We start from the raw sequence: 12,430 nt of genomic DNA, 5'->3' as shown, positions 1-12,430 counted from the left end.
GTAATTGATCTCAGCTTTACCATTCTTAGGTTTAGAGGTTTCCCCCTTAGCATACTTGGGAAAAGGTTCTTTGAAGGCCATGTGATCAGCATTAGTGTTCAATCCATCTACTTGAAGTTACCATTCTCAATAAGATCCTAAATGATATGCTTGAGTTTCCCATAGTTTTCAACATTATGTCCAATGTCATTGTGAAACTTGCAATAGGCTTTCTCATCCCACCACCATGGCTTAACCTTAGGTATACAAAAATTTGCAAGATAAAAAGGGTGCACCAAGTTGTGAGAAATATGCTTTGTCAATATCTTGTCATATGATTCACCAAATGTTGCAAAATCTTTCCTTTCTCCCTTTGGCCTATCTTGGTATGTTGGTTTATTTCCTTGTTGATTAGCACTAACCAAATGAAGGAAACCTTGATTATTAGATTTGGAGGAGTCCACAACTCCATCATTGACCACTTTTTATTTTTATTTCAATATGAATTCTTTCCTTTTTCTTTATTATTGTTACTTTGGCTATTGTTGTTATTGTTTCCATGTTTGGCCTAAATTCTTTGTTCTTCCAAGACATCCTCAATTCTAAATGGGGTTTTAACCATCATGTCAAAAGATTCAAAAACCATCTTCTTAACTTCATACCATATTTCAAGAATCATGTTGCTAATAATGATTTCAATCTTCTCTTTTTCAAGGATAGTCCTAGAGTAGTGAGAGCATTGTCATCTCCATCTTTGCAAGAAAGTGACAAAGGATTTTCCTTGATTTTGCTTCGTGTTACACAAGTCCAATAAGGTGACATATCTTGAAAGATTGTATGCAAAGTGATAAAAAAATCTCTAAACAAGCTCTTTGAAAGTCTTAACAGGAGGAGTTATGTTGGTGAACTGATCCATTGCTTGACCTTTAAGACTCCTTGGAAACAATTTCATAAGGTACAAGTTTTTGTGATGAAATTAAAAGCTCATGGTATAGAATTGATGCACATGATCACTTGGATCCCCATTCCCATCATACTTGTCATATTGGGGGATCTTAGCCTTTCTAGGAAAGTGTTTCATATCAACACTCTTATCAAAAGGGTTAGGACAAATCAAATCAAGTGAGAAATAACTCTTAGGTGCCATGAACTTGTCCACCATACTCTTCACTTGATTAAACTATTCTTCCAAAGATGCATCTTGCCTCGTAATCTTTTTTTCTACATCATAGTTGTAGGGAACTTTAGCACCCTTATCAATTAAATTATTTAGGAATACATCTTTGTTCTGATATATACACTTCTCCACACACTCTTGGAAAGAAGAATTTTGTTGCATTCTCATGAAATCTTGAGAGTAATGGTCAAAGTTTGAACCACCTCCTCCATACTGTGAACCATAGTGAACATGTTGTAAAGGTTGTCTTGAAATCCTAGGAGGTGTTGGTCTCTATAATGGTCATGTCTTGAAGCCCCTCTTCCTCTAGGGCTAGGAGATTGTGAAGGTGTTCTTGAACATCTTCCACTTCATGGAATCTTATGAAGGGTGGATGGAAGAGAGTTGTTTCCACCACCAACACGCATGTTGTTAAATTTATCGTTAAGTTGTTGAGCCAAGAGTCTATTGTGCTCTTCCTAGAAGGTTTTCCTTTCTATCTCCAACAAGGTTTGTCTCTCCAACTCTAGGAGTCTAAATTTCTCTTCCTTTATAGCTTGCTCATCTAAGAAGGCTTTCTTTTTGCATCCAATTCTCTTAAGTTTTTCACTCATGTATCTTGAAGGTGTCTTAGTGGTGAACTTGGTCTTGAATGTCTAAATAAGTTATTGTTATATGTTGCATTCACATGAGTGCCATGAATTTCATCATCTTGTTTTTTATGTTGTGATTGTTCTTCTTGATAGGCTTTTCTCTTATCTCTTTCATCCCTTTGGTGTACATCCAAATATCTAGTTGAGATAAGGGGTGAGATTAGTTGATTTTCATGAGAGGAACTACCAAAAAAAATAGTATCTCAATGTTTTTCAAATATGTCATCAGAGTGTTCATCCATTTATTCCCTCTCTTGTTGAGTCATTATGTAGCTCATATCCATATCTGAGCGAGAAGGTGCTAAGGGTTTACTCAACTCACTAAAGTTACTCTTGGGATCAAACTGAACTTTTGAGTTGTTCCTGGATGATTGATCAAATATGAGTTATTTTCCCTTACATATTTGGCAAGTTTTAACTAAGATTAATTGGTTAAATACTACTTGAGGTCTCTTTCCTTGATCTACTTGATATCTTGTTGTAACTAGCATGAAAGAAAAAGCACTAGGTGATAGGACAACCCTAAGAAATGTTAGTACCAAACTAGGATACTAAAAGCACTCACTTATCCAAAAGAGAGATGATAAGATAGATTTTTTTTGCAATAGCCATAAACCAACACTACCACAGAGGTACCCACTACTTTGGGTGAATACCCCAGCACATATGGATCAGGAGGATGATTCACCCAATTTATAATTAATTGAAATTGAATTTGAATGGAAGTGAATGGAAAAGAGATTACTAAGACTCTCCAAGTGTGTTATCAAAGAATCTAAACGTTTATCTTCTCAACAAGGACGGTTTCCATCTCACCAACTCCAAGAAAGGTCACTCATAAAATCAAAGATTACTAATTCAAGAGGCCAAAACAAAACAATCCAAGGTTTCAACTCAAGAACTTAGTTTTCTTGTTCATTTTAATTGACCAACTAGATGCATCAATAGATTTTTATCATAAATTAGGCATGCAATAAAAAAATCAAGGAGTTCAAGCAAACATCTAGAAGCAATGGGTAAGGGATAAAGCAACCTTGCACATAAACAAGAATAGTGTCTTAGTGTGAATATAATCCCTAGAACCATTATTGTGTATGTTCTCAAAATGTTTTCCAATCATGCACATAGTCCTATAAAAGAAAAATGGGTTGCACTATGGTTCTTAGTAATGGTCAACTCTGTAACTCTTGCAATCTCAAGTGGGTGAAATCCAATCCTGGTGCACAAGTGTTTTGACACATTTTGAGAATTTGAACAATTAGAGATGCTAAGGGAATTTGACAGCCCAACAAAAGACTACACCTGTGGAGATTTCTTCCACAAGGATATTTATATAGTAGGTGTTGCTACCATGATGAAAGTGGCTACTACCACTTGAGGTTCCATCCATGTGGTTTACCCAATAAAGGGAGTGTCCACTACAATTAACCCTCTCTAATCAAAGAAGACTCGCAAAATTGGACCACATGGGGACTTAGTTCAGATTTAAGGGTTCCAAGTTTCTGATGTGCCCAAAAGGGAACAAAACATACTCCTATAGTCTCTTCACCTCACCCAAACATAGCAAACAGATTCATTGATATGCAAATTTGGAATCACTTCGCTAAGGTTTGGAAAGCTAGCAACAATCACTACTAATCTCAAGAGAGAAAGTACTAGCAAATGTCGAAGACAAACCAAGCGAGACAATGAAATAATATCAAATCCTTCCCTACCTACAACAGGATCTATCATCAAGAAGATCTTTGCATGTAAGGAAAGTGAATTAAGCCCACTCTCTCAAGATCACCATAAATAGTGTTCATAGGGCCTAATTACTATGTGAAGCGTATATGCAAGAAAGAAAATCTAGGTCCAATTTTAGATCACCAATCGAAATGTGAATTATGGAAGCATGTAAAATACTCAAGCCAAACACATGAGAGGTTCACTTTTAATTCCAAACTCCAAATATTATAGAGATATATAAGAATACCTTAGATCCAAAGCAATGCACACCTATAACTCCACTGATCTAACGAACCAAGCAAGCGCTCCAAGCAAACAATAAGCAAACTAATACAAGATAGAAATGTCTTATGCAAACCATAGGGTTAGATCTCAAAATCTAATTTTTAGGAGTAATAATAACCCAAATAAAAACTCACATCATTTATTGAATCATGTGAAAATTAAATTTAAGTTAATCATTACATGCCCTTTTTTTTAATTTTGATTTTTAACCTAGTCAACAAGATTGGACACATATGCCATGAATTCGGACCCAAAACCCTAAATACAAAAAAGAGACCCCTATTAAAAAATGAAAATATTTCCAAAAATGTTAGAATTTTAGAAAAATGTTTTCATTTGTGTCCTAGGGACCCATTTTGTTAAAACATACCAATTTTTGTAAATCGAATGTTTGAGTCCTCATATAAACTCTAAACTCAAAGAAAAAAGAAATAGACCTATTTAGATTTCTAATACCTTTCCAAAAATGTAGACTTTTCTGAAAAAATTTCTAATTTGGGCCCAAAAATAATTTTTCATGAAAAATAAAGAAAAACTTATAAAAATATATAAATTGCCTCAGAAAAATTTGAATTTTTAACCAAAGCTTCTTTGATATTTCTCCAACCTACAAAAAAAGTTTCAAACCAAAACACCAAGTTTTTTTGGAGATATGATCATATCTTTAGGATGTAAGGTTTTTCATCTTGAAACAAATCTGCACAAGGGGGTTAGCTCCAAGAATAGTCGAAACCAACATGTAAATGTGGGTTTCCCCATGGTGGGTGCCAAAAATGTGTGCTAAAATGTTGACACACTTCTATGAGTCATTATATCCAAGATTTCTCAAGAATGAGATCTCAAATGGTGACTCATAACTCTCTATTCATGGACTACAAGGGTTTATAATGGAGGCCCTCAGTTTGACCTAATTTGTGACCATGCAAGTACACCATAAAATGAGAGATTCAAATATCAAAATATGCATGAAAATAAAGATGCAAGCTAATCTAAATGATAACAATGCAAAGTAATGCAAGAAAGGAAATCTAATCTATGCAAGATTAATCTATGAAGCAAATATGACTCTAAACTAATATGAAAATGCAAGGATTAAGCATGATGATGGAAGGCATGGATGCGTGAGAGAAGAAGATAAGAAGAGAGAAGTTGCAATGAAGCTCCAATGTCCAAATCCTAATGCTCAAACTCCTCCAAAATCGCTCTCCAAACCTATAGCATAACAATACTCTAGCAACTAACATATATCCCAATGAGAAGGAGAGGACTCCTTATAAAGGAAAGTGTGGAGGTGGGAGACTTCTCACAAGAGCAATGTGGGATAAATCCCTAAAAAGGCAAGAGGAAAATGCCCACCACTTAGAGATACGTGCAAAAAAAGGGGATTCTTTATAAGACTTTATTTGATTTATTTCCTTTTTTCATCAAAAAGATAGCTTTAAGTGGGGATTTATTTAATTAATTAAAAGAAAGATTTTCTTTTAATTAAATAAGATAAGATTATTTAATTAAAAGACAGATTTTAATTAAATAAGATAAAATTAGTTAATTAAAAATGGGATTTTCTTTTAATTAAATAAGATAATTTTATTTACTAAAAAATGATGTTTTCTTTTAATTAAATAAGATAAGATTATTTAATTAAAAGAGAGACTTTAATTAAATAAGATAAAATTATTTAATTAAAAGAGAGATTTTCTTTTGACCTGGAGCTATGAACCAATGAGGCCACAAACGAGGGACCTCATCCCCATTAGATTTGAACCTTGATGGCAAGGATAACAACTCAACAACTTAGCCATCACAACATGCCACTATTGGCAAAGAAAGATTTTCTTTTAATTAAATAAGATTATTTTATTTATTTAAAAGGGATATTTTCTTTTAATTAAATAAGATAATATTATTTAATTAAAAGATAAATTTTAATTAAATAAGATAAAATAATTTAATTAAAAGAGATATTTTCTTTTAATTAACTAAGATTTTTTTTTTTTTTAAAGGGATGTTTTCTTTTAATTAATTAAGAATATTGATGAAATGATCAAACCTTAGGAAATATTGAAATAATTAAATTACTTGCAATTTGATCAAGGAAAATGATTTGAATTGATTCAATAAAATATTGTGATGCATTAATTCTAGAAATTGATAAATTGAAGAATTGGGGCCCATAATCTATACAACCATTTTAGGGTGCATACAACCATCATAGCTTTTAAGATACTGAAAAATGGGGATTATCGACCTAACATGTTTACAGATGCTTATAAGTTGGTGGGCAAGTGTGAAAAGTGCAAGTTATTTTCTAGTAAGCCTAAGTTAGTAGCTCTCTTGTTAAGGCTTGTGATTATAGAAGAGCCTTTCAAACAATGGAGCTTGGACTTCATAGGCCCACTCAACCTAAGCTCTAGTGCAAGTCATACTCACATCCTAACTACCACTGACTATTTTACTTAAAGGGTTGAAGCAAAACTAATAAAGAAAACTACTTATGAGGTGGTGAGGAAGTTTTTGATGGAAAATATCTTAGTTAGGTTTGGGGTCCCAGAGAAGTTACTAACAAATAATGCTTAGAGTTTTTCTTCAAGAGAATTGCAACTTTTCTATTATGATAATGGTATATATCTCTCTCATTCATCTAATTATTTTCCATAAGGAAATGGTCAAACCGAGTCTTCAAATAAGAATTTGGTCTCTATTATGAAAAAGTTGGTGAGTAAAAATGCTAAATATTGGCATAAAATCTCTATGAAGCATTGTGGCCAGATCAACCAACTCCTAAAAGAGTGATTGGTATGACTCCTTTTGAAATGGTGTATGGCATCAAGACTCGATTATCCTACCTCTTGAAATGGTGGCTATCAAACTTCAAAAAGTCATTAAGGATGAAGTATTCCAAGATGCTTTAGAAAAGTGGATTTGTTACCTTGCGAAGATAAAGGAGGAAAGAGAAAAGGCAATAGATCACATAACCACTCACCCAACATGAGTCAAAAATATTTTTTATCATAAGGTGAGGCCTCAAAAATTCATGGAAGATGACAAGGTGTTGTTATGGGAAAAAAGGAGAGAACCTAAAGGATCACACAGGAAGTTCGAATCACTCTGAAGGGGTCCTTTTGAGATCAACAAGGTGCTTGGAGATAATTATTTCAAGCTAAGGTATTTGGATGGAACTAAAATGCCCCTATCCTACAATGAGTAGGATTTCAAGTTTTATCAAATTTAGTCTTTTGTAGTCTCTATATAATAATTGTTTTGTGTCTTAGTGTAGTCTTCTCTCTCTTGTTTTGTCTTAGCTTAGTTTTAGTCTAGCCTGTTGGTTGTAATTATAAACTTAGAGATGTCTGAATTCCTTTACAATTTGAATTCCCAGTCATAGTCATATATTATGCATGTATGATCCACATCATATCCAATTGTCACATGTCAAAGAAAAACCTCCATTCTAGGCATAAGTATTGAGCACAAACCAAAAATTTTGGGAGTTCACTAGTTCAAAGCATCTAAGACCCATTCTTTTTAAGCATTACCTTCCTTCTTGATCCTAAGGTCAAACTTGAACTCTGAAAATAATTGTTCAATGTTCAAGGTTCACAATTTCACGAGTTCATAGTGTCAAGTCAGTCTAAGCTTAGAATATTTGTCAACCTGACAGACCTTGTTTCTCAAGTGAAGTTGAACATTGAACACTTTGTGTTCAAGTTCATCAGTTCAATCAGTAGATTTCAAGTCTTTTCATCTTGTGAACATCAGTTCCAATATATTATGACCAATGAACTTGTGAACTATTATTAGTCATTCAAAGGTTCATAATTCATGGGCCTAAAAGCTCTCCTCAACAAGAACACGTGTCTAAGAAAGAGGCCATAGAAAAAATGTTTTTTCTTTCTTGAACTTATGGAAAAGACACATATTAATTGGTGATTAATGGTAATGATGGAAATACATGCTTTGGTATGTCCAAAATTGAAGGAAACATTTAATGATGGAAAGTACCCTGTCTTTTCAATTATACTCTCATCCTTCTGCACAAATATTTCTTCACGTTGCATGCATTAAAAAGGTTGTTTTCTTTTCATTCCTTTTTCCATTGATGTTTATGGTAAGAATTATGTTTTATCTAGAGACACAAGAAGACATCAGTAGGCCTCATTACCAACAATTTTTTTATGTGGTTAACACAATGAGTCCTCTATTTCTTTTTTGTTGGTTGGTGTTTCTTCTCTTGTAGATTAAATTATTGTTTGTATATTTGATTTTTTGTCTTTTCTCTTCTTGTGGATAGTCAATCCCAATTGTTCATGGTTACAATTCACCCCAAATTTCTCGAAAAAGAGAAGAATTTATTCATAAGTAGCTTCCAATATGAGATTTAGGATACATTCCTCACTAATGAGGATATTGACAAGTTAGTAGCTAGATTCTCCAATTCAAAACTTGGGTCAATATTTGAAAAGGTCTCTGAGAGTGTGTTATTGCAAGCCTCTAGTTTTCCTAATGCCATCCCTTGACAAGAACTTGTCCTAGCATGCCGAGATAGGCATGATGCTACTAAAAATTGTATCTATACCTATAGTGGAGAAGTCTTGGTATATGTGAACAAATTTGTTGTGATCGGTGCATTGAGAATCCCTCTGCACGAAGTCTATGAGGACTAGACTATCAATTCATCCTATGCCCAATTCACCACCAATACTAATGAGTACGATAATGAAATTTCTAAGGGTTTCCTACTCAAACTAGAAAGGGGTGGTTCTCATCTCCCTCACCCTTTAACTAGAGAACACGATTCCAGAGATTAAGGATATTATAACCCTGTTGAACAGAGTAAAAGGAAACTCACATGTGTTCCATTGGGGGAATTGGATCTCCTTTTTCATCCAAATTATTTTAGGGAAAGATAAATTTATTTATTGGATTGATATTATAGCAATGAGATCACAAGAGGATCTTTCCCAAGTGTCCACAACCTTTGGCTTCTATATGTCATCATATCTATTTTATATCCTGGCTTGTGGAAGAGAATGGAAGGGCCTTCCTCATCAAGTGTGGAACCAAAACATGCCCATTTATGAATACTACCCCCTATTGCAGAAGGATAAAAACCTAGAAAGTTTCAAGAGGGTTCAAGATACTTTTCTTGTCAAACTAGTGTTTGAGCTTCATGGGAAGGAGAACATGATGTTATCAGAGGAGGCATATCAACTAGTCAACATCTTTGGCAATTTCTTCACCCAGTTTCCAAATTTTACATATTTCAGGATAGTGAGATATGAAGGAAAACCTTTGAGGCTACCTAGGCACCATCTAGACCACTACTTATTGATTAAAGTATGTAGATAGTTGGTGAAAGTGAAGAAAATTTGTGAAGCCTAGAAAGGCTTTCGCTACACTTTAACCGTGGAAGTTGGCTATTACAGGTGTGAATCTCTTCAAGATTCCCTAAGTCTAAAGGTTGAGATTAAAACTATGAACCTCTCATCCTATTCTGCATGCTCCAATTTTGATAGCTAGGATGTTACATTGAAATCTTTTGAGATGTGTTTGTCTTTCTCTCACATTCCTTAAATAGAAGATTATTGAGTAGATTTCCAAGATAGCTATGACATTAGGAAAAGATGGTGGTCAAGGTTTAATTTGAAGCAAGTCAAAGATTTTAATCTTCAATTCGACATCTTAGGAATTGTTGAAGAGATAAATGAGGAAGTGGTTGATCCAGTGTATGTTAAGTAGATTGAAGCCTATCCTTTTCCTTTCATTGATTGGTCAATACCAGAAGAAGAAGATTTACAAACCAAAACCTTTCCTATTATAACCAAAATTGAACAATGGCTGACACGAAAAGGATAGCTAGTGCCAAGTGTCTCTAGTGTTTAGAAAGCCTCTTCGAGCCCAAGTTCACCTCATCTTATTTGTGATACTAATGAAGTTGTCCCCTCTCCCACTGGAGGTATTCTCAAGAAGAGAAATAAACCTAAACTTAATGTTCAAATTTTAGTTCAATTCCCTACCTTGATCAAGTGGACTCACTTGTGTAGTAGGAAAAAGATGAGTCAAGAAAGCTCTGCTAACGAAACTCGTACAAAGCCAGATGAGTCAAGAAAGCTCTGCTAATGAAACTCGTACAAAGCCAATTGAGATAGACCTAAGAGAAGGATCTATGGCTGGAAGCTCAAGTGGTGAAATGGATTAGGGAAGTAAGTAGGTTGTAGAAGGAGAAAATACCTTGAGTTCAATGGTGGTCAGTGCATCCCCTACTTTTCAAACTCCTCCTCACAAGGATAGTTCTTTTGTTCCTAATTGGTTTGACATGTCTGTAAGTAAGAAAAGAAATCTAGTTCCTGCAACCCTCCTAGTTGAATATATGGTGAGTAAATGCCTTGGAAAAACTCCAATGGCTAAGAAGCCAAAAATTGAAACTATGTTAGATATGGATGAGAAAATAGGGCACTGGGTAATTGACATTCTAAGGCCAACAACTGAAAAAAGCTTAGATGATGTGTTATGACAAGACTATATAGTGGAGAAGACCATCCCAACCCTACCTCTAGAGTTGTGAACATGAAGATATGGATAGCTGGTTATTGCATAATTTCTCAGTGTATTTGGAAATATCAAAGGGATAAGCAAGAGCTTAAGCAATCTTTGAGTAGAATGGCAGAATATATACATGAACTTCAAAATCTAGATAGAGAAGCCTTTCCAAGTGCAATATCTATAATAGATGTTACTTCCCCCATTAGAAAAGGCTTCATTGAATAGGTCAATAGCCCATGCTTACAATGAATGGTTGAATGCAGTGGATGCTCAAGCAGCTAGTTGTTTCTCTCACTTCACCAACACCAATGCAAGGGCAAAAAATTTGATGATTTCTCAAGAGTTAGAGATGAACATCTGAGAGTGTGAGAAGATAAAATGGGATGAATATATCATCATTATTTCTAAAGTCCATTAATATGGCATGGATAAGTTCCTAGCTGAAAAGCCTGGAGTAAATGTTAATGCAAATTTCATGTTCATAGCTCAAGCTAATCTCGAATGGAGAAACATCGTAATCAAACAATGCCTAGAATAATGTGTTGAATTATAAAAGGAGATGAATTGTTGAAGGAAATCCTAACTGCTAACATCAAGTGCATTATTGTCAATATTATGGACAACGTGGACCAAGAGGGAAAACCTCAGAAGAAGTGGAATTGACATTCCTTTCAAAAATAGAGGCATTGAATCAGGCAAAGGAGGTCATTGTTTAAAACCTAACCATACTTTCTAGGGGCAATTTGATGATGATCTTTTGCACTAGCCTTATGAAAGCACAAGATAAGAAGTTAGAATATGTCACTTGGATTATGATGATCTCGAGGTTATGCCTGGAACAACTTGGAGTCCCTCAACAAAATGAACTGATCAAATTTCTAGCAGTTCACAAAGCTTGGAAAGAAGTTGGTGGTGGTTTCTCTATGCCCTAGGAACTGAATGTTGATGTCAGCAACATAGTGGAAATTAGATACTGATCTAGGGGCCACGAGCCATAGTTGTTTTATTTTCTTTGGCTAGTATTTTTTGAAAAAACTTTGTTTTCTTGACACTTAGCAACTTCTTATGGATTTAGTTTTTAAAATTGATTTGGAAGCCCTGTGTGGCTATTTATTTTGTTTAGTTAGATCTTTGAAGGATCAACTTTCTTAACCTAGAACATATATAGTTATTTTGATACAGTTGATAAGCATCTTTTTGGTAATTTATGGCAGTGAATTAATGATGAATAGTGATTAATTGTGTGGTTACTTTCTTGTCATCTCTCATATGATTGTATGGTTATTTGGTTAGATTGAATTTCATGTAGAATTCAGGCTTACCATGATGATATATTCTTCATTGATTTTTTGAAATAATGTGTATGTTCATCTTGATTATTCAGTAAGTTTGATTAGAAATCGAAGAAGCACATTAATGTATGTCATGTGGCATAGGTTATGAGGATATTATCTTTTAAATCCACAACATTCTTTTATGTTTATGGGAGAATGTTTTAATTACCTTACATTCTTTTAGGTTAAAATAGCAAATGATTCAATTCTTTTGTAATAAGGGTTATAATGATTAATCTTTTAAGAAAGGAGTTGTGCCTTTGAGCACAGAGAGTCTTTTAAAAAGAAGATTGTAAGACACATTTTTGGTAAATTAGTTTTTCCTATTATTAAAAATACTAACTAACAAGGGAGGGAGGGGGAATTATTTGCTAACAAGATTATTGGAAGCAAGGGCAAAGTAGTGATGACAAGAAATAATGTACAAAGAGAATAGTTATGTTTGATTTCACAAATAGAACCCAAAATGTCTGATGAAGTTAGTAAATATGATTTTTTAATTAAAGTTATGAAAGAAGAATTAGATCATACTGAAAAAAATGATACATGGGAATTGGTTCCTATACCTAAGGACAAAAATGTTATTGGAACTAAGTGGGTTTTCAAAAATAAGATGAATGAACAAGTAGATTTTTTGAGAAACAAATTAGTTTTGGTATGTAATGGTTATTCATAGTAAGAAGGCATAGATTGTGAGGAAACATTTGCACATGTTACTAGATTACAGGCAATTTGGATATTTTTGGCATATG

Source organism: Cupressus sempervirens, chromosome 5, assembly GCF_028749045.1.
Source record: "Cupressus sempervirens isolate cs-2001-9-10 chromosome 5, ASM2874904v1, whole genome shotgun sequence".
In the NCBI taxonomy this organism is placed as follows: Eukaryota; Viridiplantae; Streptophyta; class Pinopsida; order Cupressales; family Cupressaceae; genus Cupressus; species Cupressus sempervirens.
The sequence above is the reverse complement of the archived record's forward strand: the minus strand, read 5'-3'. Positions refer to the sequence as shown.